At 46.2% G+C, this 26,299-nt stretch overlaps 2 long non-coding RNA genes across 30 annotated transcripts in view; both read right to left on the reverse strand.

Annotated features, from left to right (window-relative positions):
* Window positions 1-26,299, reverse strand: part of LOC119147883 — a 206,755-nt gene that overhangs the window by 99,239 nt on the left and 81,217 nt on the right. The gene's annotated exons all lie outside the window — the stretch shown is intronic.
* LOC119147886 lies at window positions 2,516-5,721 on the reverse strand. Its single transcript, XR_005104213.1, has 2 exons — window positions 5,330-5,721; window positions 2,516-3,394 (listed from the first exon to the last, which is right to left on the reverse strand). It is a non-coding gene; the product is annotated as an uncharacterized LOC119147886 (long non-coding RNA).

Consider the following 26,299-nt stretch of genomic DNA (forward strand, 5'->3'; position numbering starts at 1 on the left):
AGACTGACTGGACGATACTGTCACTGCAGACCCAGGGGTGAAAGCCCGAGGGCGGCACGCCGGCCACAGCAGCTTCCAAAGCCGCTGCACTTGCAGCAAGCAGACCCAAGGCCTTCCCTCGCCAACAAACATGAGGTGAACCAGGAACCAGTCTCCTCCAAGTGAGGACCCCCAGGCCAGGAGGGAGGCAGGGGGGGGCTGCCACCCCCGTGGGACAGCCGGCACCTTTCCCGGGTTGTCCCACTGGTTTCCCCAGGGGGATTTACACCTGACGTTTTATTTGGAGGCTGTAACACAAGAGTATGAAACAACACATTTTACTCCCGTTTACAGGTCACCCCTGGTTAACCAACGCGCAACGAGCAGGAGTGGGTGCGCGGAGCATGAGCAAAGCATCCCTCCCGGCACCGCAGCCACGGCAGGCTGCTGGCTGCCAAGCCAGGGGGGCACATCGGTGTGATGCGAGGCCAGCGCTTCGTCCCCTGGCCTCCCAGCCACCACCTGCATCTCCAGGGCCAAATGTGCTTCCTCTGTACTTAGCAATCCTCAGAAGATTTCCTTTCCAGCCACACCGGGAGCCCAGAAACACTGAAGTAGCTCCAGGTCGCTGTGCCACAGGGCTCAGCCAGCCTGCAGCCCACTGCCCATGGCAGGAAAAACCCCGGCTTCTTCCTCTTGCAAATGCTTTGTGCTGACCGACCACAGAAACCGGTGTTACGCCAACGCAGTGGTACATGACATGTGCCAGATTATTCTATTTGCAACTCTGCCCACTGTACATCATCTCTCTTCCAAATGCCCAAAATAGGTATATTCACATGAAAAGTTTCCCACAGAAAATAATAATACTACCGGAAGTGTTGTTTGTTGACATTAAGGAAAAGTATTGGTACCTCCAGCTCTTCGCTCCTCACGCTGTTTCACTGGAGCAGGGCTGTTAATCTCAGGGTCCCAACCAAATTACTTTAAAATTATCTACTTAAGGATGAAGTTACTATTTTACACTAACTATTAATATACTCCTTGAGTAGTATAACCAAGCAACTAAGAGTACTTACAGAATTAAGTGGGAATGAAAATATTAATATGGACATTAATAGCTTGTCTACTTCTGTTGCATCCATTCCTTTTCATTGTCCTACTCTAGAGTATAATTTTGTGTTGCCCTCTGGACTTGCACAGTGCAGTGCTGTAAGAACAGTAATTGCTAAAGCATTATAACTGTATTTAGGCATCGCATTTAATCTTCCATGGATCATATAATTTCAGTGAGAAGTGTGTGTCTAAAGTGCTCTGCTAGATCTTAAGGTCATGCTGGAAAAAGAAGAGATGTCCAGATACTGTAAAGCAAGCGCCTGCCTAGGGTCAGGTATAAAGCTGCACAGGGGACAGCAAGGAAAGCAAGGCAATGGCAGATACTTCTGAACTGAATAACGATAATGATGAAAATAATGGTGTCCCAGCAGCAAATATGTCCTTTGATGTTTATAAAATTCATAGGGATTCTACAATGAGCTCAGGTGAACAGGTATATAGTTTTATTACAGTTCTTGTTATTGCTACAATATAAGCTTTTACAGGCTGCAGAAATTTCAACTGGGTTGAAATTCCAACTTCAAGTATTCTCCTAGGCCTTCTGAGGTTATACTAGAGGTTCCCACACAGACTAGTTTTTTATTTGTCTATTGTGGCCATACAGAAAGAGCAGAGCAAACACTGTTCATGGTTTTCACAATACCAAGTAATCTGATTTTTTTTTTTCTTTTGTTAATATGTTCTTTCTTAACCCTTTACCAAACTGCAAATGTTTATAGAAATTTGCTTCTTTTGAACAGAAAAGATTATTAATGTCAAGTGCCTCCTAGTAACCTTGCTTTATAACAAATGCTTGTCTTTTCATTTGGTGTATTACGTGTACAAACACGCACAACATCTAAAAAGTGTTCCATGTGAAATATCAACTTGAAAAGAAAGGCAATACAGGTTAGTATCAGGAAAGGGTAATATTATTTCACATTGCAACCTGTTTGGAGTGGTGGTCTAATGGCAGAGCTCAGAGTATCTTTCCCCATCAATGACAGATTTCCTTCTGTTTACATATGCCTGGTTACTTGGTGTTTGGGCATTTTTAGATTCTGAAATGCAAAATTTCAAGCTAATAAAAAATGAGGGAACTGAGAAATTGGAAACCCAAGTTTAACAGGTCAAGCACTCTTAAAATTTTAGTCCTACAGCAAGTCCTACAAAGGAACATCCACTCGGTGCCAGACAATTCCCCCCAGCCCGTGGCTGCCTGGGCGCCTGCCAGCACATCCTCCCCACACACCTGCCAGGCCCCAGGAGCTGGATGGCTTCCTCAATTACAGGTGTCATTTTTGCAGCTTCTGTTGGGGAGAACTAGTCAAAGGGCAAGCCCAGATTCTCTAAATACCTGTTTAGCGCCATTTAAAGACAAACAAAAGTAAGAAGATTACATTTTTTTTTTTCTTACGCCAGTCAGGAGTTTCTACTAGAGTTCAATGAAACTTTTGTAATCATGTAATATTCACTCTTCATTACTGTAACCATGAAATCAACAGCCTGTTATGAATCTAAATTACAGTGAGGAAGAAAAAGACATTTTTCATGTATGCAGGAGGGGGATGAAAAAAATACAGCTCTTCCATCAAAACAATGCAAAATCTGATTCTTTTTTCATCCTAAAACTGCTCCAGTGTCTACATAGTAAACCAAAACAAGCTGGTCGCATTAAGTACCAGTTGTTGCTCTGGAGTACTGCTGACATGATTAATTAGATAGTCACTGGGCCAGGAAAAAAAAAAAAAAAAGTGAAAATTAATATGATTTTCTGGCTATTCCAGCATTTTATATTAAAGAGCCATGGAGATGAAATGCTAAACAACCTTTGGAGAAAAGAGTGGGATCCATGCCTGCTCCCCGCTCAGGTGAGCGATCTGAGTGCCAGGCTGGAGGGCCAGAGGCTTTTCTGCCTTGTGAATAACCCCGCTGGCAGAGCATAGCACGGCCAAAGCACGGCTCCTGAGCTGAGGGCTGCATCTCCCCAGCAAACACTGCCTTTCCGTCAACACCTGCCACTTGGGTTTTCCCGCGTCTCCATGGTTATACGCGTACAAAGCACCAGAGTTCCAGGCAGCTGGACACCAATTTCCTGTGCCACGGACCATGCCGGCAGCCCAGAGCCATGGCCACGACCTGGCACCGGCCAGCGCCCAGCGGCACCCGAGGCAGACCCCGACCACACTCCTGCCTTTGCTCAGTCTCAGCTGCAGCTGGTGGCGTCGTGACCCACCTGCAACCTTCTCCGACAAGGAACTGCTCCATGTCCAGCAACTTGCTGCTTCTGTTCCTAGTGTGGCAGTCCGCTATTCCAGTACTGCGAAATGATCAAATATACATAAAAGCCAGTGAGAGACTTGTACTTTCACTTAATTGTACATTCATGGTGTTTCTCTTTGTTAATCTGCATGAACATATGGGCACCTACTCACACAGAGAATATCAAGGTGTAGGCCCCCGGTACAAACACGTGTTCACATATAAAATGTATGTGCACATACATGTATATGCTGGGGTTTAATGACACCCGTATTCATTACAGTAAGATGTGTTTGAACAGCAATATGGAGATTATCTCCCTCCGCATCTGGGAGAGGAAGGAAAAGTTTTTAGTGAGATTTGAATGCTACTATATATATTGTCATCTGCATTTAACTGATGATAACCTAATTAACATCAAAAAAAAGATGGCCCATGCTATGCTAAATTTGCACAATATGGGACTACTCCTCTGGCTAGAGTACAGAATTCCAGCTCATTTAATTCCTTCAGCATTTGCATCGTGGTTGTAGAATATGGTATCTGTAAATGTAAATTTAAAAGAAAATAACTGACAGGTAGTGAATTTCTGTAAACTACCAGCAGATTTTTGCCTTTACAGACTTCCCTGAACCATTAAGCATCTGCCTAAAGTGCTGTTTGTTCAGATTTAACAACCGTGAGAAGTTTTGTTAATATTCACAGCCTTCCATTCCGAGATCGAGAGTTCCAACACCGAGCCCACGGTCTGACATGTGTCCCGAGGGGCAGGCGCACACGCAGTGGCGGCAGCTGCCAAACGCCCCCCCTGCCCCGGGCCGGCTCCAGGCCCCCTGTGCTGTGGAAAGACGTGAGGGCACATGCAGGGAGGAAGCACAGGAGTTTTCTGAAGGCAACAGGACGAATGTTGGGTGCGCGACCTAGACCCCAAAGGCAGCATCACCTCTGAGCAGGCACCAACTAGCATTTACACAAGTGTTACCATCAGTAACTCAGTCATCAGAGTAAGCTTCCAAAATGTTATGGTGTTCATTATTATTTGCAGAGGCAAAACATCGGTGAGGTTTACGCAAGGAGAGGACAAGTCTCAATAATCCTTTTTCGCTAGACCCTATTCCCTGGTATTTCTAGCTTTTCCATTTTCACTCTTGGCCTGTATCTGAGAATACGGAGGTAAACAAACAAGAAAAATGATGAGAAGAAAGTGAGCCACCTGCTTTCAACCTCAGAAGGCTGGCATTTATTCTGAACAGGAGTCTACAGGTACCAGGGGGTTCTAATTGCTCCAGTTGGTTCAGTTTGTATCTGTGGCCATCTGGATATCTGTGGGTTAGCAATTAAAAACGGTAAGCCAAACATTTGAAAATATTACTGTTTAGCTTACTAAAGTTTTTTTAATTAAGGGCTAAGAATAGGCATATGACAAATCTTCAGTGCAAATCCAGCAGTGCTGTAAAGGGCCAGGCGTCCTTGCTGATCACAGGAATACCAATGCAGGCTTTGTCTAAAGGCACCTCCGCAGCTTGAGATGTGAGTCTCCTGCACCCGCAGGTAAGACACTATGGATGGGCAAGCAAAGCATGAAGACACATAAGAACAGATATTGTGTTGGTGACAAGCAATTTTGAAGTATCTGTGAGGTGGCTGTATTTACATGCTTGTTTTTAAAGTTTAATTTTGGCAATTGTGTTTTCCCTTGGTGAAGGCAGCAGGAGCAATCGAACCAATGGACAATGCCCACACGGCACCTCAGTCGCACGGCAGCTGATTTGGATGCTCAGGAACAAGGTGGGAGTGCTGGGAAGGGCCCTGCCCCTACCAAACGGGAGAGCAGAGATGGGGGGCTCCTACCCCAGCAGGGTTTATACAGGGTACGTGTATTATTTATTCTGAATGGCATTTTTTCTCATTAAAACTCCTTCCCAGGCCCCAACCCTTCTGTCCTCCCAGCATGCACCATTCCAATTGCTCTTCAGCAAGGAAAGACATTCACCTTCCAGAGAACCCCCAGCAACATCACTCAAAGAGGAAGACTTGTTTATTTTCTTATTTCAGGGGTGTCTTGCAGCCTCATGACTCGTGCTGATATTCACTTCTCATTTAGTCACTCCAGGAGGGCTGAAGCCTGGTGCTTGGAGAAGCTCGGGAGGATGCTCCACACACGCCACGGTCCTGCCAGAGCTCGGGTTTGAGCAGCTTGGCGATAGCCTACGCCAGTGAGCCAGAAAGAGCCCGTTACAAACGCATGGCACCTTTTTCAGTGGATCCTACTGATGAATATACCTGTCTTCCCACCTTCTGGAGCAAAACCTCTCTCAAACTCTGTACACTGCCTGCACAAAATGGGTTTGCTTTATGCCTCCTTCCCTGTGACAGTGCCCAGGCTGCCACGGATTGATGCAGGCAATCAACAGGCTCGTTACAGAAGTAACAGCGTATGTAACATGATGGGGCTCATAAGCACCTGGATTTCAAAGCGGACAGGCAGCTCCCCCCTCCCCACCTGCTGCTGCCCCGGCCTCACCTGGGTACAACCCCGACCCTGAGGCTGCTGACGATGGAAACCCATCAGACCAGCACGGGGCACAAATGGGGGTGTTAGTCTCATGAAAAAAGGCCTGAGGAGAAGCAAATGCTGGAACCTGAAAGCTGGCAAACACAGATTGGAAGTACGGTGAAGGCAGCCCAGGGTGGGAAGGAGCGCCCGGGGAAGCAGCGTCCCAATGTCCAGCTCTCTGCAGACCAAGCCAGGTGCCCTCCCGCAAGGGGACCAGCCACCAAAGGGCGAGGTGGGTGAGGGACAGGGCAGGCGATGAGACTTTCTTCTCTGTAATACCGAGAGAGCACAAGAAATGATTTATGGATCTCTTCTGCCCTAAAAGCACTGCTTTCAAAATACTTGCCCTAGGACTGGCCTTTAGAGAGGAAAAGGTTTCACTGTCCATCCCAGAAGGTCCCCGAGCCCCGTTCAGCCAGCACACGGGCACCCCCATCACAACCCTCTGCCCCTAATGCAGGGCTGGCTCCTCAGTGTCAGACCAAGCCTTGTGGAAGATCTCCTTCCAGTTTCAAGTAGGACACACTTACAATCAAGACTCGGACTCAGCAGCTTTCAAATTATTTCCATATTTATGACAGATACCAGGGATTGGATTAACTTCATTTATGAATTCAACAATGATTACACTTTTATTATCCTCCACACAAACAAATATGAGGAACAAGTGAATTACGAATAAAGGCATTATTCGTGCATTTATTTACATATCCCAAGAAAGACTGTATTCATGTTGTATAATTCCGATTGCATGCTTTGCCAAGCATTAAAGAGGTTTACCACGGCACAGCCGCCCCAGTTTGACAGCTTTGACAGCTTCACTCTGAAAGTGTGTGTGAACAAACAAGCAGAGTCGTAGAGATGTGGGGTGGGCCCAACAGCGTGCAACGCTTTCAAACAACGCTGCTGCCACAAAAACGATTTCTCGTAGGTATCATCCCACACCGACATCTTTATTTCTGAGAGTGTCACATATTAACAAGCTGCTCTGCTGTACCGATCTACCTGCAGGTACAGCCTCCCATTTCTCAACATGTCACCCCAAGGTGGCCTGTGACACTGCTGTTTAAATAGCGTTCTTTTTTCCAGGCTGGCTGAAGCTTGTTTCTTCAAGTGACCCATGCTGAAGCACCATGAGATGGTACCCAGCTGGTGGTTAACAGCGGGGTGTGTTCAAACCATGCAGGGGCTCAGAATTGGGGCAGCCTCCCCCCCCAGGGTAGCCCTCCTGCCCTGCACCTTGCTGAAGGTGGGGGCAAAGCTGATCATTGAACACACGAAGGAAAAAAACCCACAAAACCAGCCTGACCCAACTTCAGTCCGCCAGGAACTCCAACAGCAGCTGAAGGAACACCCGGCACTACGTCTGAGCTCAGCTCTGACCTGATACTTCAGTCTTTTCAAGGAGAGAGGTCTGCGTTTCCATGTCCGTCCAAGAAAGAGTGTGGACAAGACCATTAGCAATACAGAGTGATGGAGAAAAAAAATAATTAATCTGTTTAGAAAAACACAGTATTTAAATGTGTCTGATTAAGATGAAAACAGAAGAAGGAGGAAAGCAACCCACATATTGGTCCAATATTATCTCCTCTTAAGACTGTTAATGTCATGTTATTTATTCACCTAGTATTGCGAAAGCTAGTGCTATTAACATAGCTGAAGCCTCTGAAGGACAGGATTTGCTTTTAACAATTCACTCCTCCGTGATTTTAAAGTTAAATTCTTAGATTGTATCATGTGTTTCTATTTTGAGATGAGTAGAAATACAATGCCAGTAACTGTACCAATAAATGCGTAGGAAGTGATGGAGCCACAAGGTACAGGCAGCTAACTTAGGGCAACCACTAACTTAGCAAAAGCGCAAAGCTGTGCTAGGGCAGGGGCTATGGTGATCGTCATCACCATATTAGAGTATGGCTTTTCATCAGCACAAATTCATTTTTATAGGGCAAAAGAACTCCTGTCCCCAAGGAATGCTTTCTGGCATCTGGGGAGAGAGCATATTTTTCTAAACATTTTCTTAGATGCTACTAAAGACTTCTCAAAGTTTGGCTGAGACTTCAAACCTCCAACCCTCGGCAAGGTCCAGCCGTTACAGGTTGAACAGTGGCCAATGTTTCATGTCATCTAGAAAGCAGCTAGATTTTTTCATTCACACCGCACGTACAAATGAATGTCTCCTGAATTCTACCCATGCCCTCACTCCTCACCAGTACCTGCTGAAACGTCCATGCCCACATCCCTGCCCACAGAGGGCAGCACCCAGCAGAGCCCTCAGCCCTTCTCCATCTCTGCTTGCCGCTCAGCACTCACTGTGCACTATCAGTTGCATGAGTTACACAATACAGATCGGAGAAGAAGATCTTTTAAATAGTAGAAGAGTGAATGCCACAGCATCAGCATTTGGCTGTGCAGTCACTCAAACCTGAAAGATGTCTGTGATTTGTCAATATTTTTACAAATGCCTAGTGATGGGTACAAATTCAATCCAGAGAAATCTGAGCCAGTGATAAACAAAGTTCTGGAATAAACAATGTGGATGACAGTGAATTAACTCTACGACAGTCTGGAAGAACCTCAGAACTATTCACATGTTGAGAATTCATGTAAATATTATTAGCATGGTGTCCTTGGTGACTAATTAGATGAGTAACTGCTATTTGTTTTGGGGTTTTTTCTTTTGAAAACGTAGCTAGTGTCTTTACTGTCAGGTAGAAACTGGATTTGACAAAACAGTGAGCCCAAGGAAAGCTTCATCGGAGCCCAGCCTGTGACTCAAATTAGGCTCACTATTGTTAGTAATTTTCCCTCTCTTTTCTGAAAATCAAAAGATTCTTTCACTTTCAGGTCTTTAAATTATGTGCAAAGCGCAACAGGATTTGCTATTTGCAAGTGTGCCTTTATTCTTTTGACTATTATGCAAACAAAAGAATCCAACAACATTCATTCGATGTTTTTTCATATGAAGATGATAGAGCACTGCTGATGTCTTAATGCCTGATTTATTCTCTAATTTATTATTCATCTGCTTCTACGTTATAATGTCTGATTTATTCTTTAATTTTTTAATCTATTCCCTGATTTAGTCCTATATCATCCAATCTGGAATGTAAAATAAATAACTAAATAACTAAATAAATAAATAAGCCATTCTAATTTTGAACAGCAAGCAGAAAGATAAAATATAATGGAGGAGGTACGAATTTATGTGCAAAGCTCATTGCTAGATCAGGCATATATGCCATACTGAAGAGTATGTCAGAGGCAAACTGGTAGTTATAGCAACCATATGCTTAGCTAGAATAACACATTCCTGAGGACACAGGAGGCCTAAACACCGTTGGGAAAATAACAGTTCAGGTCTTTAGCCAGATAAAGCAAACACTTTTTACCAGATTCTGCATTCTCTGCTAGCAGTGGCGGAGATTTCAGAGGGATTTCAGCTCCATCAGTGAGAGCAAGACAGAGCTGGCCCAACAGCACACTCGGACAAATGGGGCTTATTTTCTTTCCTAAATGTACCCCTTACCAATTCCCCACTTAAATGAAGAAATGCTTTACTCATTCCAACTCAGACTTTTAACTAAAATAATACCCAGTGGTACCACTTTTTAGTAGTCCCATACATTGCATCGTTTTTTTAAATCACACTATGCTTTTTGCAGGTCACCGAGCTGGGATGTTGCCTTTGGGCTTGCGTGGTAGCAGGTGACCACCACCTGTCACACATCATGGAACGGTCGGAGAAACCTCTTCTTGCTTTAATGTTCCTGGAGGTCTCAAAGCACTTACAGAAAAATAAGTTTTAAGGAAAACGTATTCATTCCCAGAAATAGCTCACAGAGCAATATAGTCTTTTTTATGTAGAAGAGTTTCCCTATGTATGCATTTAACTCTCATTAAGAAAACAACATGACAAAACCAAATGCTTGTGGGTTTTGTGGGGGGAAAAAAAAGAAGTTTTAAGCAGATACAATTGAAATAGTAACAGCACACATTAAGTATCACTGTTACTACTGAACTTTACATTATTGCTGTTACAGCTAGCCCTTAAGTTATTCAGACCGGGAGCAAGACCAGTGCTGTGCGTGCTGAGCAGGAGTACTGGGGAGCAGCCCCCCGTGTTCCCCGGGCTGGGGGGGCTGCGGACCCGCCAGCAGCCATGCAGGGAAGCGATTCCGAATAAACCAACACCCTGAATGAGAGCTTTGCCTACCTCAAGGCTGGGAGACACACATGTTTTCAAAACAAAGCCTGTTCCCGTCGGTAACTGCGCAGAAAATAACCCCAAACCGACACACTTCCCGTGTACTTGCCCCCTCCCCTAAATTAGAACGGTTCAGCCACCTGCTTGTTTGCTGCCCCCGAAGTATGTACAGAAATAAGCACGCGCAGCAGCATTGCACTTCAGCAGAGGGCAAGCTCGGCACCCCCCCCCGAGAGCAGTTTACAGTGAATTGCTTGGCTATAATTAACAGCTCAGAAGCTGTAAGAAGGACTTTTATTGTCTTACCAATCATGATGGGCTAGCATGTTGTTTATATTCCTTTATTAATAATATCATCATGCGTATAGTGATGGATTTTTTCAGTTCATGTCAGTATATTCTCTGAGAGCCATTTTTCCCTCTCCCCTCCACCTTCTTGCAGAATTGTCCCCAAAACTGTACCTTTTCTTGGCTAATTAGTTTAAGCTCCAGGGCGCAGAGGCTGTGACGCTCATTCCCAGGAGCTGGCCACAGCCCTGGTGAAGGCAGACTCCTGGCAGCGAGCCACCTCAGCCCCCGCCTTCACCACCCCCAGGATGCTTTCACCCCTTTTTCTAGGTAAGGACTTCGTGTGCTCTCCTCCTACATCCTTCCTGCATCTTCACAGGGATTGTCAGTCACCTTCTGGTAGCATGAGATGACAAGCGCGGTGTGTTACACCAGGCAACGCAGCCAGGCTGCCGCTGACTCAAGAGGAGACTGCAGGAAGGACGCGGCAGCACAGGCATGTTTTCTGTCCACTTGTTGCTCCCTTCTCCAGAAATGGACTGTTTCTGTTAGACAGGAATTGCAACCAAATGCCGTACATCAACAGAGGAAACATGGAAGAAGCATTGTGCCCTCACTCGTTACCAACTGTCCCTTTAGGAAGGAATATCAGATTTTCTCCCTGGAAATGGAAGTTCTGCCCAAGGAAGTCAGTCAAGGCACGGCACCCAGCATGTGCCAACCCACGGTCCCTGCTGCCAAGCCTGCCATTTCGGTAATATTCTCCTCAGTCAACATTTGCAAAACAAACCCGAGGTTTTACCTTCTGAAGAATTTTTGCCCAACAGTTCAATATTTTTCAAATGTGAAAACATAAACCAACCGGAGATCATTTGCAAAGGCATGCCCCTGTCTGCTGTAGTTTTCTCCAAACTGTTCAGCTCAGCCAGACCTCCACTCCAATCCACTTGCTGTCTGCCCCTGAACCGGGCTAAGTATTTTAAATATTTATTTATTTATTGTAAGGGGGATATTTTACCTCTGCAGAAAAAAGAAGCCGGGAGTTATCTGCAGCAATATTTTGAATTAGCTTTTACTTGTGTTGCTTCCACTACCTCCCACCTTCAATCAAAACTGATGGGAATAAAAGGATTTCTTCTGTTTCATGCGTAATTTCTTCATACTCCTTTTTTCCTTTGCAGTAGCACATGCCGCGTGACAAAGAATCCTACAAAAGTCCCATCTCAACATGAGAACGCTGCAGCAGAGGTTTCCTAGTTTATTTCAAAGGAGCACACAGTTTCTAGGCTGATAAACAACAAAACCTTGTGAACATTCCTGAATATCTGGAAAGGCACAAGGGAATAGGCAGGCAAATTAGTTTCTTCCTACTCCAGTGTTATTTCCAGAGAAGTTACCCAGCTGTCTGCACCAGACGGACCCTGGCCTGAGGTAACATTCAGCTGGTGGAAGCGATGGTTGAATGTGCCCTTGACGTAGACAGGATTTTTATTTTTACATATATCAGTTTCAATAAAGAAATGTTACAATGGACAAAGACTCTACAGCCAAAGGCATCGCCTGCCATGCTGAAGTGTGCTGCTGTTTCCACTCATGTCCTCTGCCTGTGTGCCGTGGAGCTCCATGGTTCCACGATCACTTCGATGGAGCCACCACCATGGTGGTGCTGGGAGAAGCCAGCAGAGCTCGCACAGCCTCGCCTCCTGCACTGCTGCAGGTGGAGCCTCTGGCAGGGTGAGCATCTCTTGTTCTCTCTGTGCTGAGCCCTCACACCCCGCTGCGCCCACGCCTCCTTCCTCCTCCTCCCCATCACTGGTGCTGAGAGCAGGGGCTCGCTCCTGCCGGCTGCGTGCGGCCCCGGGGCGCCCACCTCCCCGCAGCTGGCTGATCAGCTCCCCACGGCCGGGGAGGAGGCTGCTGTCAGGCATTCCCAGAGGTTGGCTGTCACGCTCAGTACAGAAATTCACTTTTCTTCATCAGCTTTCAGATCTTCAGACCTCCAGCAAAACTCGTCAGAGACTTCAAATCCCAACACCCTTTCAGGATTGAGCTCTCAATTTATCAATTTATCCTGCAATTGCTAGCTGAAAATCGGAGCAGGCGATGCATTGTTTGACAGGAGTTGTTGTGCATAACAGATTTGTTTATTTAGACATGCAAATCATACTCTTGTTTATGTTGGCAGGAAAGCAGAATGACCTCTTTTATTTAAAGTACAGACTTCAGAGATTATTCATAGTGACTGCAAAAGGAAACCTTGCAGAGAGACGGGCAAGAATAGCAATAATTTCACAGCATGCAAAACTGCATCAGTGCTCTTACTGTACAGCTGCCTGCTTGGAAAGATCTGGAAGAAATTAAATGCAACGCATTTGTAGTTGCAAAACTTGTAAACAGTGCTGAGCAATAATCATTGGGATGGTTTTACAAGGCAGACATGTTTATACCTGAAATGACATTTTAATCTGTAAATAGAAATGTCACTAACTAGCGATACTTCAGGTTGTGAAGACCTGCTTATGGCTGTTATTTGCACCATGAAAATACAACTGATTGATTTAAGGGAGAAAAAGGAAAAAACAATTAGAAAATTCATCAGATGCAAATATGATGTCTTATGTGCAAGTAAATTTTAAAAAGGAAACAATCAGTAAGGTAGAAAAGAATAACTGATTTAAGTCTTCATTTCACTTATATTCACTTAAAACCAGGACTGAAGAGTTCGAAAATTCTTACAAATGCATTCGACTAGTGCACCAGCAAACAGAGTGTTTGAATTGAACATCAGTAATGGAAGCAGGTTTTATTGGCCGCATGGGCCTGTTTTCCATCCTGATTCCAGCTGTCAATAATGACGCTTCCCAGATTTTAGGAGTCTCTCCGTCACTGTCCCAGCCCCGCAAGGAGCTTCACGCCCAGCCTGACTCTCATGCCACTGATGTGCCCAGAGCCCTGGCACTTGCTCCAGCTCCCGCCCATGCTACAGCCACTCCTCTGGGCACTGCAGCCTGCACAGCTGGCAGCATCGATCCCGTCATGGAGAGCCGTCGCCAAACAGACTTTCTGGGTTTACTGCTGTTCTCCCCGGGCAACAGAAATTATTTCGTGGGCCAAGAAAGCGAGAGCAGTGTCTGGGCTGGGCACCCAGCGGCGGGGCTGTGCGAGCTGCAGGATCCGCTGCCGCTCACCACTGAGCACCCGTCCCTTGCATGCCTGTGAGCGCACGGCAGGCTGCGCTGGGCTCCGTCGGTGGGAATAAGCCCTTGCAGGGGGAGAATCAATACAAACGTACCCCCAGGTGTGCTCTGAGCACCCTGCAGCCGGCGGTGCCCCCAGTCAGCCTGAGCAGCCCCACGCTCCCACGGCTCATACGACCTTGCCGTCACTGTTCCGAGGCGGAGACATCTGCACAGGGAAAGCAGCTGGTGGGGGCATCTGTTTGCAAATTAAAGAGTGTCCAAACACCGATGCCAGAATTTTGGTTGAATCAATAGGCCAGATAAAGCGCTAACTGCAATTACATCAGTCCCTGCTCCAAGCCTGGGACTCTTGGCCTGACTTATTTTAAAAAGCTGAATTAGTGATTTTGCTGTCCAGTACTTCTTGCACATCCTCTGCGACACTCCATCACAAGATAATATGAGATTATCAGTAACAATCACAGAGTGCTCTGAGAGATGGCTTGAAAAGTAACATTTAACATGCCTGCACATTTGTTGACGTGGTAACTTCGCACAGCCTGCCAGGGAAGCTGGAAATGAAGCACCAGCCCCGGGTGATGTCAAGAGCAGAAATGCTGAGAACATATGGTTCTCGAAAACTGCTTGGAAAAAGCTCTGCTGGTACAAATGCTCATAGATCGTCCCAATGAAAAACACTTTTTTAACCCTTTTTAAAAAAATATTACTTATCAGTATCACCCTCAAGATAGCAGCAAGCTGTACAGTCTGGGCCCTCCAGCATCACTGTTTCCAGATACCTGAAAGACTTGCTATTCTTCTGAACATCAGTTTGGTGAAGAGTCAGGATGTGTCAGTTTGGACAACACAAACATTTTAACTTTGCTCACACCAGCCTGAATTTTTTATTGTCAATTCTGACAAGCCAAATGGACTGGCAGGCACAAAGCCTGAAGGAATATGGCTTGGGCATGTCACAAAATGTGACTCGTGTCATATGCAGCCCACAATGGGGGCCTGCTGAGCTTGCCGTATGATTCTGAGTGGCTGAAAATGTCAACTCAAACCTTGGGAAACTGATGCAACCTTTGTTTTAATGCCCTGCTTTCCACCTCTGCATTCAGGTATCTTGGTGGTTTTTCCTTTGTCCACATATAACCATGAAACTTCTCTCCCTGTCTCTCCTACTGTGTAAATACCAATGATTTCATGCAAACCACTGAAAAACAGGCAAAGAAACCAATGTCAACTATTTGCATTTGTACAGTACATATAAAAACACCTCCATCATGAGATCATTGCTGACGCTAGGGTTTCCGACACTGGCCTGCACCGTCCAGAGCCCGTGGATTTCTTCCCCCATCCCATCTACACCTATTTGTTGCTTGTTGTTCAACAGTGGGGCACAGGGCTAGGTGACGTGTTTTGGTTCTCTGCTCCTGCAGCATCTGCAGAATTGGGTTAATGATCTGTCACTAAAGCATTGTAATGCTGAATCAGAGAAAAGAGAAAGGGACAGGTATTACTCTTCTCTTCTACACAAATCATGCACCATTCATTAAGTTTGTGCCAATAAAATCAAAGCACATTACAGGCACATTAAAGACTGTAAGAACATAGGGCAGCTTAGGATGGAGAATAAGAGAAGCATCCTTGTTGTACTCCTGAAGGCCCAGCCTAGTGCACCGCTTGCTACATCGCTGCAGTCAGTCATGCTTCTAGGAGCAACATTCACATGTGTGCATCCCGCCTGTGCCACCTCAGCAGCTGGAGAGATGGCTAGTGACAAACTCTGCCAGTCATTTCAGAGGATTCAGCTTCACCTCTAACAGTTAACTCTACAAATCCCTAATTATATATCCCATTTGATTAGTGGCTGGGGATAGCAATGCAATTTATCACAATAAAGTTGGGCTTACGTTGTTTTCTGGCTCAGGAGAATCATAAAAAAAAAAAAATTCTCATAAAAAGCTCCACTGTGCAAAATTACCTCTTTTTGATTTGTTTTGTTTTTTGGTGGTTTTTTTGTTGGTGGTTTTTTTTTTTTTTTTGGGGGGGGGGGGGGGGGGGAGTAGAGGAGCAGGAAGACAGTAAAGGCAGGGGGGCGGGGGCAGGTTAGGAATTCAGGTCTTCCAGGCAAACTTCAGGCTGTACCTGCACCAGAATTTCCTGCCTTTTCCAGCTCATTCACCCTTTGCTCTTCTCCCCCACCCCCACCTCTCCTTTGGAGTTCTGCTTTGATGCCACACCAGTGCAGGCTAACTGAGAAGGAAGCTGCTGCCTAAGAAAGGGTTCCTTTGACCTCTGCTCAGCCAGAGATGGATGAGACAATTAATCAAGGATATCTGGGATCTAGACTTGGCTGGACGTTGCCTATTTTATAGATTTGACCATCTGCTCTGTGTCTGCTGCAAGAGAACACACTCTTCCATGACACAGAATGACTGGTAGAACTGCGCGTGTATCAGTTTCAGAGGGGATATAATTTCCTAATGGGTTTTGTCACTCAATGTCAAATCCACGTGTGCAGAGACACTGTTACAACACTTCATGTTAGTCCAGCCTGAGTAAAAAGTGGTGGAACAAAAAATAAATGTGGCCAACTAAATCTATTAAGGAAAGCGATTTTTGCAGTGCTGGGAAGAAATGACCTTACAAACAGGATCCAGAAAGGGAAGCCAAAGTAAAACAAAGGTTCAGCCAGATTTCCAAGGTTGCTAAAATTCAGCCAGAGAAAGTTTCAGCAATCTACAACTGAAAGGAAAATAAATCCAAACCTGAAAGGAAGAAACAAAGAAACTGGGGAAAAATTAGCAGGAAAACAGTGTGGTGAACACAACAGAGATCGGACAAAACTTGCTGTTGCAAACATGGACACTGCTGTAAGCCCAGGAGCACCTTTAGCTGCACCTACACTACGCGCAGCCCAGAGCACGGCTGGTTTCCCCAGCAGCTCACAGACCAACTAAAGGCTTTGTGTTGTGTGGTCAGAGAGGAGATGAGACCTCCACAGATTACACTGGAAATGACCTTGCCAGAAAGCACGTGGAAACACTTTGAACTAATTATGAGTGTAATTATTCACATCTCTGCAGACCTCTCCTTTGGCATCTTGTGTACTTTTAGATGAAGATTTCACTCAGCCAGGCACTCAGACATGTTCCTTTGAACCTGGTGAGAGTATTCACAGCTGCTGGCTGGGAAGCGTGCAAGTCTTTTGAAAGAACTGTTGTTTGTTGTTTTTTTTAATTACAAGCACTGAAAATATTTTGACCAACTGTAAAGCTGTTGAGCTGTCATCCTAAAAGGTGTTGCTACAAACATCCTTCTCTACTAGTTCTAAGTAGAAATATAGGCACCACCTGGTAATATGTGCACAGGAGTTAGAGTAGCCTGCCCCACGTAAGACAGAGACTCCTCCAGACACTGGTGTATGTAACATAAAATCACAGAATCATAAAATCACAGAACTGTTTGGGTCAGAAGGGACCTTAAAGATCATCTAGTTCCACCCCCCTGCCATGGTCAGGGACACCTTCCACTGGACCTGGTTGCTCCGAGCCCCAAAGCCCATAACTGCTGTGAGTCTGGCAGACCCAGTCCTGCCACAGGTTTGAGCTAGTTATGAGAAAGCAGTCTATGAATTATTTAAATGACAGGATTTTTTTAATATATATAATTAATCATTATTATTGTTTTCCTGGCGCTGCAACAGAGTGCACTAAACTGCAAGGGGAAGAGGCGCGCTGGACGCTGCGTGTTTTCTACCACTGCATTGTGCTGCACTGAGACACAGACCCTGGCAGAGGGTCTCGGGGGCTCCCCACCAGCCGGCACACAACGAGGACAGCTCAGTGAACCCTCTACCAAGAGGACTGGCGCAGAGCTGACCAAGTCACGAAGTGTGGATAAACAATATACCGAAGACCCTCAGGGAGAGAGGGAAGCAGCAGACCAGCTCCCGAGCCCATGCTGCAGGAGCGACAGCATTCGTTCCGAGGGCATTGAAAGTCTCAGCACATAAGCAGGAAGGGCTGCACAATTACACGGAGACAGTGAGTTCCTCCTTTAAAAAAAAACAGATGGAGGAGGAAAATAATGCTGTTGTAGCCTCGTGAGTTGGCTCTCTGCTTTCCTACTCCTTTTTTCTCCAAACTGTAAAATGTAAAATTAATGCTGGCCATCCTTTATCTCATTGGACTTCTGCCATTTCAAAGGTTTTCTAAAAAGGCAAAAATGCTTTTGCCCGTGTCTGTGTTTTCCTGTCTGCTACATTACATTATCTGTTAAACTTGGAACAGCCTCTCTGGATACCTGATTAGCTAAAAGGAGAGATGTGCTTGGAACAACTTCTGTTGCCTCCACAGCTCGCCATGTGCACCCAGCATACGGCCTGGTGGGTCGGGAGCGTGGTACAGGGGATGCTGCACCCCCCAGACCCCATGTGCCCCACGCTGGATGGCCAGACAGCAGCGTGTGCCTGCATCCGGCTGGGTGCTGGTGGGTGATGCTCGGCCCGCCCGGCACAGCCCACTGCAGCCGAGGGCAGCGTGTCCTCTGGCATGGCACCCACCGCAAACCCACGCGGCACCTCGCCAGCTGCAGAGCCTGGGTGGCAGAGGGGGGGCAGGGGGCTCTTCTCCTGTGCAGCCTGAAGGAATAACACAGAAAAAGACTCAGGAAATCAGTCACAAAAAATCATTTGAGACCGATGACTCGAGAATCTCAGTCTACTCGCTTTTTCCAAGAGATGGCTGAGTCCAAAATCTACACAGAAGAGGCGTTTCTGAGGATAGGTAGCTTTTAAATGTAAAGTAAAAAGCATAACAAGGCACAGGGGACCAGAAACTAAACAAAACCAGACTAGAAACAGGCATTCGCTTTTACCAGGCAGGGGTATGTACCATGGGAACTGCTTGAAAGGAACATTGTCGGTTTGGATTTCTTTCTATCCTTTTATCAATTCCCTTTAAATTTCTGGCCAAAGAGAATTACAGTCTTGATTCAGAAATTCAGAGGAATTTTGTAACTTAATTTGCAAAAGGGCAGATTCGAGGCTGGTCAGAAAGCTCTCCAGCCTCACCATCACCATACGGCACTTTATAACTACAGAGGAAGTTACTGCAGGAGCTGAGGTCCACCCCAGGCACCTCGAAGCTGTGAGAACTGCCCTCAGGCAGGCAGAACCTGGGCACCGAGACAAACTAGTGCCAAGGAGGATGAGGGTCCTCTGCCTCCCACCCCCCACACCTCTGTGGTGTCTGCAGAAGTCCTGCACCTCGGGCAGCGACCAGGTTCTCAAAGCCTTGTTAAATCCATACAACCCTGCACTGACCACAACTTGCTTCACCTGGATCTTCAGGTGCCAAGCGTCGGTGGGTTTTCTGCATACAGCCTCCTCTTTGGGATAAGACACGGCCTTTTGAGGGGTACTCTCTGTGTCCACTCAAGTGTTCACACCATCTACATTATAATAGGATGTGCTCTTCACATGAGAAGACAGGATGATAAGCAGCAATATAACCTATTATGATGACATTTTCATCAGCATTAAATGTCTTCTGCATAAATCACAGCATGAACTGATCAAAAGTATTTGGGGGGCTGTGCTTATGACAGTTAAAATTTGTAACTCTGCATAGTCCTAATTTCTCAATGTCCAATTCATTACCTAAGATACATTGTTTTGCAGATATTAATGTATTCAGAATTCTAATAATGAAAATAATTTAGCAGAAGCTGCTTCCTCTTCTTGGCATTTAGAGTAGCCAACTCGAACTAAGAAGGGAGCACGCTGCTAAAAGCTCCGATGGCAGAAGACAGTGCCCGGCCAGGGGTGGCGGAGGAGCCATGCTGGGAGCACCCGGGGAGGACCCCATGCCGTGCCCTGGGGCCCCGGGCTGTGGTGATGCCATGGCCATGCCCAGCACCGTGGTCCTGCCAGGCAGTCACCGCTGGACTGCCGGTGCCCTCAGCTGCCGCAGGCTGCTTGATCCAAACTGTGAAGGATGTGGAAAATAGAGCTGGAGAAATGGCCCTGAGACATCCCGCCATCCTCATCTCCTCAGCACCAACATCCTAGAAAGCCCTCCCTTTGGAGTAACTTCCACGTTCTTCATCGCCTTCTCTCAGACCAGCAAAGCCAGCCCCTGCAAGTCACATCCCACCTGCCCACATAACAAAGCTGTAACCACTGGAGAAACTACTAAACATGGAGGCACAATGAATAATAAAAGAAAAAGTCAAATACTCTGTAGTAACATCAAACCAAGTCTTCTGTAATAACATCAATATTTAATATTACGGTGTGACTGCCAGCACATTGCAACTGGGTGAAGTACTCAGGCTAACCTGACAGGCAAGTAAAACTGCAGATTAACTGTTTCCTGTTTTAAAAATCAAACCATTGACTCTTTTTCTAATGTGTAATCTCTATAAGCCTCCAGTGGTATCTTTTTTAAAGTGCTGCAAGATAACATTCACAAAACCAGAATTTTGAAAGCAATTTTCATACGAGTTGTTGCTTTCAATCAAAGGCAAGGAAACATCCATGCTAATCCTGTAACGAGTCCAAAACTGAGTAAACTCAAACGGGACAAGAAACATTAGTGTCACAATAAGAGCAATAATCAAGTCGATGGGCTGATGGGGATTGTGCACAAGTAATGAATTTAAATGTATTCATTGCAGATTCCAGAACCTGGACAATGGAACGTTCTCCCTGTGAAAAATTGGCACAGTTGAGGACTCTGCAATGTGTCAATTGCTAAAAAGGGCAAATATAATGGTGCCCCTATTAGCAACTGCATGAACCCATTACTTTATTACTGTAAGACAATTAAGGACTAAAGGCATACAAACAGCTAGAAGACCCAAGGAAATGAGCAGCACGGGAGGCTGAGGGTCTGACATCCCTGAGGACAGCACCAGCCACGAGAACCAGCAGCGCTGCAAAGTTTGGGAGACAGGATTATTCCCCATGCCCTGGATCCAGCGAGCCAGACCAACTCCCTGTTACAGACACGGCTTAGCTCCACGATGCCTGAAGTCCCACGGGAGCACTGACATTTCGCTGCTCTGCATAAGAACAGAAAAACCATTGCAAACATGAGCACTCCTGCTTCTTTCGCCCACCGTTCGTACCGCACTCAGCTCTTACCTGCTTTCAGTAACCGTACCTTTGATTTCTACAGTAAATGCCCTGATTGCTAGGAAAGGGACGTACACCAGAAATGTCGTATGTGTGCAAAAACTGACATTTCTTAATAAAGTAGGATTCCAGATCCACTTCAGAATACTTCCAGAATGAACACAACAGATACGCACCAGCCGTGGGAATATCAGCAGAAAAAAACAGCAGCAAAACCTAGGCTGTAATTCCCAGTTAGCTGGTGTCAGGACCTCCTTCTTCCGTACAATAGGAAATGCTCTCACTGAGAGGTCTGGAAAACAAGTAACCTTCCCTCCCTGTGCCCCCCAGCTTCTCTAACTTACACAAAAAGATTTAAAGCCAGGTCTGTTCCTCTAGAATAAAAAGTGACTGAAACCACGGTACCTGATTGCTTATATCAGCTGCAGCTCTAAGTTTTCAAATGTATAGTCCTTGCTGTATTTTACATTTCACTGGTGATTCTGTTCTAAAACACAAAACAAAGGCATTGTGACGCCAGCAAACCTGCCCGCATGTGCAGGAGAGCGGTGGGATGGTGGGATGCCCGCCGGCACTGAGCCAGGCATGCAGAGCACGGCCCCGCACCGCAGCAATGCCCGAACCAAGTGGAGCAGGGCTGGTTCTCCTGCAGGAAACCACAACACACCAGCAGTTTCTCAAGCATCTTTAGTTTTTTATGAGGTTGCTTTTATGATGCTGTTTTACAGTTCGCCATCATCGCCTTGCCACCTGCCTGCAGAATCCCTTACTCTATTACAGCCCTGGCTGCTCACACATGACACAGCTCATAACCTGTGCTGGGGAGCACCCGGTGACCCTTGCACTTCACCTCAGTTAAGCCCCAGAGGGTATCACTGCCAGCAGGGTGGGCACAGGGACGGGGCACCCCTCTGTGCTCCATGCGCCGCTGGGGATGGGCACTGCGAGCATCACCCGTCTGCTACTGTGATCACAGGGAGAGCAAAGTCCTTACCGAAGACAAAACACTGAAGTTCTACATTCAAAAACTGAGGGAGATGAATCCCAGCTTCCTAATCTACCATGTTTTTAATCCTGCATGCTGTCCTAAAGTGCTCTCAGGAACACTCGTGTGGGAGAAGGCAGCTAACCCCAGCGCCTCCGGCCCCGCTCCCAGCCTCAGCACCAAATAGAGCCAGCCCTCGGGGTGTGCAACTCTTCATGCTACAGGCTTCCTTCGGAAGAAGCTATGAACAGTACCAAAACCAACAGCACTGACTACAAATAAATATTCCACGGGATATGAAGTTTCAGTCTGCAGCAGTCCCAGCTTTCACCGTTAATCACCCAACCCCACAGCCTGGCTCCTTCACTGTATATAACAATTTATGATAATGTAGACATCAATACCTGTTTAAAATGGTTCAGTGAACTGGTAAAAAAACTACACCAACTTCCAGTTACCATTTATCTTGCTGGCTTTCAATCAGAGGCGATTTTGTCTGTGCAAGAGGTAATTACTTGTAAATTAAATACAAGGGTGTTTAAGTAATTCATATTTTATTCCAGAGGTATAAAGTCCACCCGTCCCTCCCCACCTGCAATGTCCCGTCCATCAGACTCAGGGATGCTTGGCCAGCAGGAGCACAGCGCGACGCACCACACAAGGGCGGCCTCAAGGGGCCAGGTAGCACCCGCTAAGACAACACATGCATTCTTTGAGTAAACCCCAGTGCTGCTATTAATTTATTGTGGTGCAGTTCAAGATGTAGCAAGAATGTTACCAGAGCGGAGGAAGACAAGGTCCCCGTGCACCTGTGGACTGGGTGTCAGCATCTGGGCAGGCGCGGGCTGAGAAGGGCTCATCCTGCTGGGTTCAACACCTGGAGCTGCACTTGGCTCTAGACACAAAATGAAATCTTGTGGCTTCAGTGTTTCAATCAAATAAAACGTTTCATTCCACATGAGATCACTTCTTTTTCTCCTTTGTTTTCGGGTCAGTTAACTGTCACCATGCTCTCATTATAAAAATATAAGGCAGTATTTAGGAAGAAAAGCGCCACTTCAAAGCATCCAGGCAAGCAGTTCCTTGCTGCAAATGTCAGCACCAAGGGTGTAACATTTTTTAAAAGTTGTTTCCATCAGTCTTCTGACTGAAGTTCCATTTTTCATAGATTTCATGATTTGCCAGATGTCACGGTTGGTGGAGGACAGACAGCTCCTCAGAGGGTCAAACAGGCTCGGAAGGACGAGTCGGCTGCGGCACGGGAGCCAGTCCCTGTGGGACGGGAGGCAAGGGCTGCTCCCGACACCCCAGCTGCTGCCGGCCGGCGCAGGGGGTTTCTCACTTTGGAAGTCTCCCCTCTGCAGCTGAGCTTTCTGTCTCAGAGCTGGAGAAACATCTCCCCAGTTTCCAACAAGTTTTCTATGGCTCCACATGCTTGCAGAGGAAGAGGAGAGGTCACCCGCCCACTGCCTCTCACCACCACTCGCCTTGCCAAAAGATCCAGCAAGAACTTTTGGGTGTCAGCTACACCTAAAAACTATTTTATTTTATTTTTTTTGTGAGAAGAGCTGCTCTGGGGACCACGAGGATCTGTAGCTGGGTATTCACCCCTTCTGATGTGATTTTTAAAGAATGTCTTTTTCCAGATTCTGCCCAACGCCCAGGTAGCCAGTTACTATTAGAAAGTGGCACTGCCTTTTAAAACGCCAGAGCTTCATCTGTTTTCCTCCAAGCTCAATTTCACAAGCGTGAATTCAGTGTGCATTTATAAATTCTCAAACCCAGCTCCTTCCATCACCCCCCTGGCTGGGTTCAGTTCAGCATGCAATGATGTAAAAATAAAATTTCTATTGACTCTGGGGGCTTTGGAGCAGACCTATTGATTAGTTACTTCTCCCTGTGAATGTCCAGTTGACATTAAAAGAGCCAACTGTGCAGTATAGTTTTATTTCATGTAAATAAGATTGAGAGACTCTAGCCCAGTGCCTTAAAGACAACACCGAAGCGTAACATGGCTTGTTTAGCCAGAGAAAAGATGGCTCCAGGGGGAAATGTTTGTTCTTTGCAAACATACCAGGGATGAGCCCTGGGACAGTGGAAGAATCCTGTGACAATATTGGCTAAGAACGGGTAAATATAAATTGGCCCTGAGTACGTTTGGGCTGGAAGCACAGAGATTTCTAACAGATTTGGCTAGGGAACGCTTTTGGGAGCCAAGATGGAAATGTGTGCTTGATCAGTTTATTAAGGTGATCAGGCAGACTGGCTGCAGGCAGCATGTCACACTCTGCCCCCTTCCCAGCCCGGGAACACATGGTACCACTTCTCAGCCCACATCTGCCATCACATTTTTTGCAGTCATTAAGGAAATACAGCTCAGCAACATGATGGCCGAGGCTCCCCGCACAGCAGGGACATGCTCCACTGGCTGTACGTACAGCAACACTCCTGTTCTGCACACACACGTGGGGCTGCCCTGCGGTGCACACGTACCCCCACCCCCCTTCAGCTGCATGCAGGCACCTATTTTGTATTGCCTTTATATACAAACACACATACATGCAACCCAGAAAACTGAATCCCAATAGCCACGCTGGTCTGATTGGTTTTCCTCTGCAACAGTTTCATCTTGCCCCAGAGGGCAGAAATTAAACCCCTGACACTGCCTTTACTCCCAGCTCTGGAGGGCACAAACCTGCCACATGGCAGCACTTGGCCCTTCAAGCCTCGAGGAGTCCGCGCTGCAGGATAGATCACACTTACAACTCTGCCTTCCACAACACGCCTGCAAGTTAATGGTTCTAAAATATGGAAAGGAAGAAAGGCAAGTGAAGGAAAATGTTTGGAAAACATTTCTGGTGGTGCCTGATCACATCTCCTTGCCATCCCAGCCCACTGGCCGGGCAGCCCCTCTGTTTACTTGGCCACTGTTTTGCCTCCCAGTAGCACTTCAATATTGACATCTCCAGGTTTCAGCTGTTCTCTTCTCTTTTGATTCATGTGCAGCAGATGGTGCAAATGACACCCCTTTTATTTTCTGGATGAATTCATATCGCCTTGCCAAGATGCTAATTTTTGTTGCCAGTCATTGTACATTGTGTTACTGGTGATGAAGACTGGCTCTGCTTTGAAATTGAGCAAAACTGCAGTCACAGACAGGTTAAAGTTGTAATGAATTATTATTTATAGCAGGTTAAAAATTAAGAGATTTCACTAACTAGCCTTATTTTGATCCCTTGTTTTTGCTTGCGGTCCGTTGCTTTTCATTGCGGGCACTTACCGGTGTTTTGATGCTGCACATGGTACACAGCAGCAGATCTTCCCAAGGCTGATTTAGTTTATACAATGAAACTTTGTTGCAAACTTTTCAAGGATGGTAAATAAATCTCACCTTGCCCAGATTTCTAGTAAGTTAAACCGATCAAATGACTAAAGAGAAGACAACGTCTGCCCATCTCAGCTGCCTCCCCCCTCCCCGGAGCCAGGCTGGAGTCACCGGCGGGGGGGGGGGGGGGGGGGGGGGGGCCGGGCAGGATGACTTCCCGGGTTCTCTTCTCCCATGACCCTGTTGTTTAAACGCGCTGCAGATACCAACACTTTCCCTCCCTGACAAGAGCTCTGCACTTCATACTCATGCTTCATTTGTTGGCCACTCCAACGCCCCCAAGTCCTTTCCTGAATTCCCCACTCACTCCCCCCGTCTCTACACTGCTTCATACTTTACTTCACTGCATTTCACCCTGGGGTTTTCAGAAGCGTGTCCTCAGTTTTTCAAATATTTTTTTATTTCAGTTCTGTCCCCCAGAGCTCCTGTGATCCCCCTCTGTTCCATGTTATCTGCAAATGTTATCAGTTTTCCACCACACAAATCACCAATTAAAACAGACTCGAGAGCAGGACAGGTCCCTTGGGGACTCTCCCTTGAAAAGCTCTCCCAGATTTGCAGGCAAATAACGGTAGCTACTACCTAAAACAAGTCTCTCAAACAGCTATATGTGCATCTTACACTTAGACATGTCTCTCCAGCTTGCCTGGAAATACCAGAGTCAAAGTACATAACTATTTGTTCCCCTGCCACCCACCAGGTCAGTTTATTAGACTAATCTGATAGGCTTTCCACAAATCCATGACAATTGTTTTGTTTCGATTTTGGTCACCTCTTCCAAGTGTTATGGATTGATTCTTTTCACTAATTAATTTCAGAGCCTTTCCAAAAACTCGTTAGGCTTTTTAGTCAATAATACACTAGACTGTATTTTTTCCTTTTATAGTTAGGATTTGTATTTGCATTTTGATAGTTTGGAGACCTCCTCTGAGCCCCACAAGCTGTTAAAAATAATTGCTCCTTGTTCAAAAATAGTTTTGATTAATTCTTTCTAATTCTAAGGAGAATTTCCTCATATACTGTGTCCTGACCTATCCAGCAGATCCAAGTAAACTCTTGCCCATTTCTTTTCTGTTCTGGCCCCTTATGCTACACTCTGGTCAAAATTAACCGTGTTATCAGGCCTTTTAGATACTTTTGTAAGCAGCTACTTCTCTGTCAAGCACTAGGTCTGTATTTCCTCTTCTATCTCCTTATTTCCAGTGTATTTAT

This window comes from Falco rusticolus, chromosome 4 (genome assembly GCF_015220075.1).
Source record: "Falco rusticolus isolate bFalRus1 chromosome 4, bFalRus1.pri, whole genome shotgun sequence".
Lineage (NCBI taxonomy): Eukaryota > Metazoa > Chordata > Aves > Falconiformes > Falconidae > Falco > Falco rusticolus.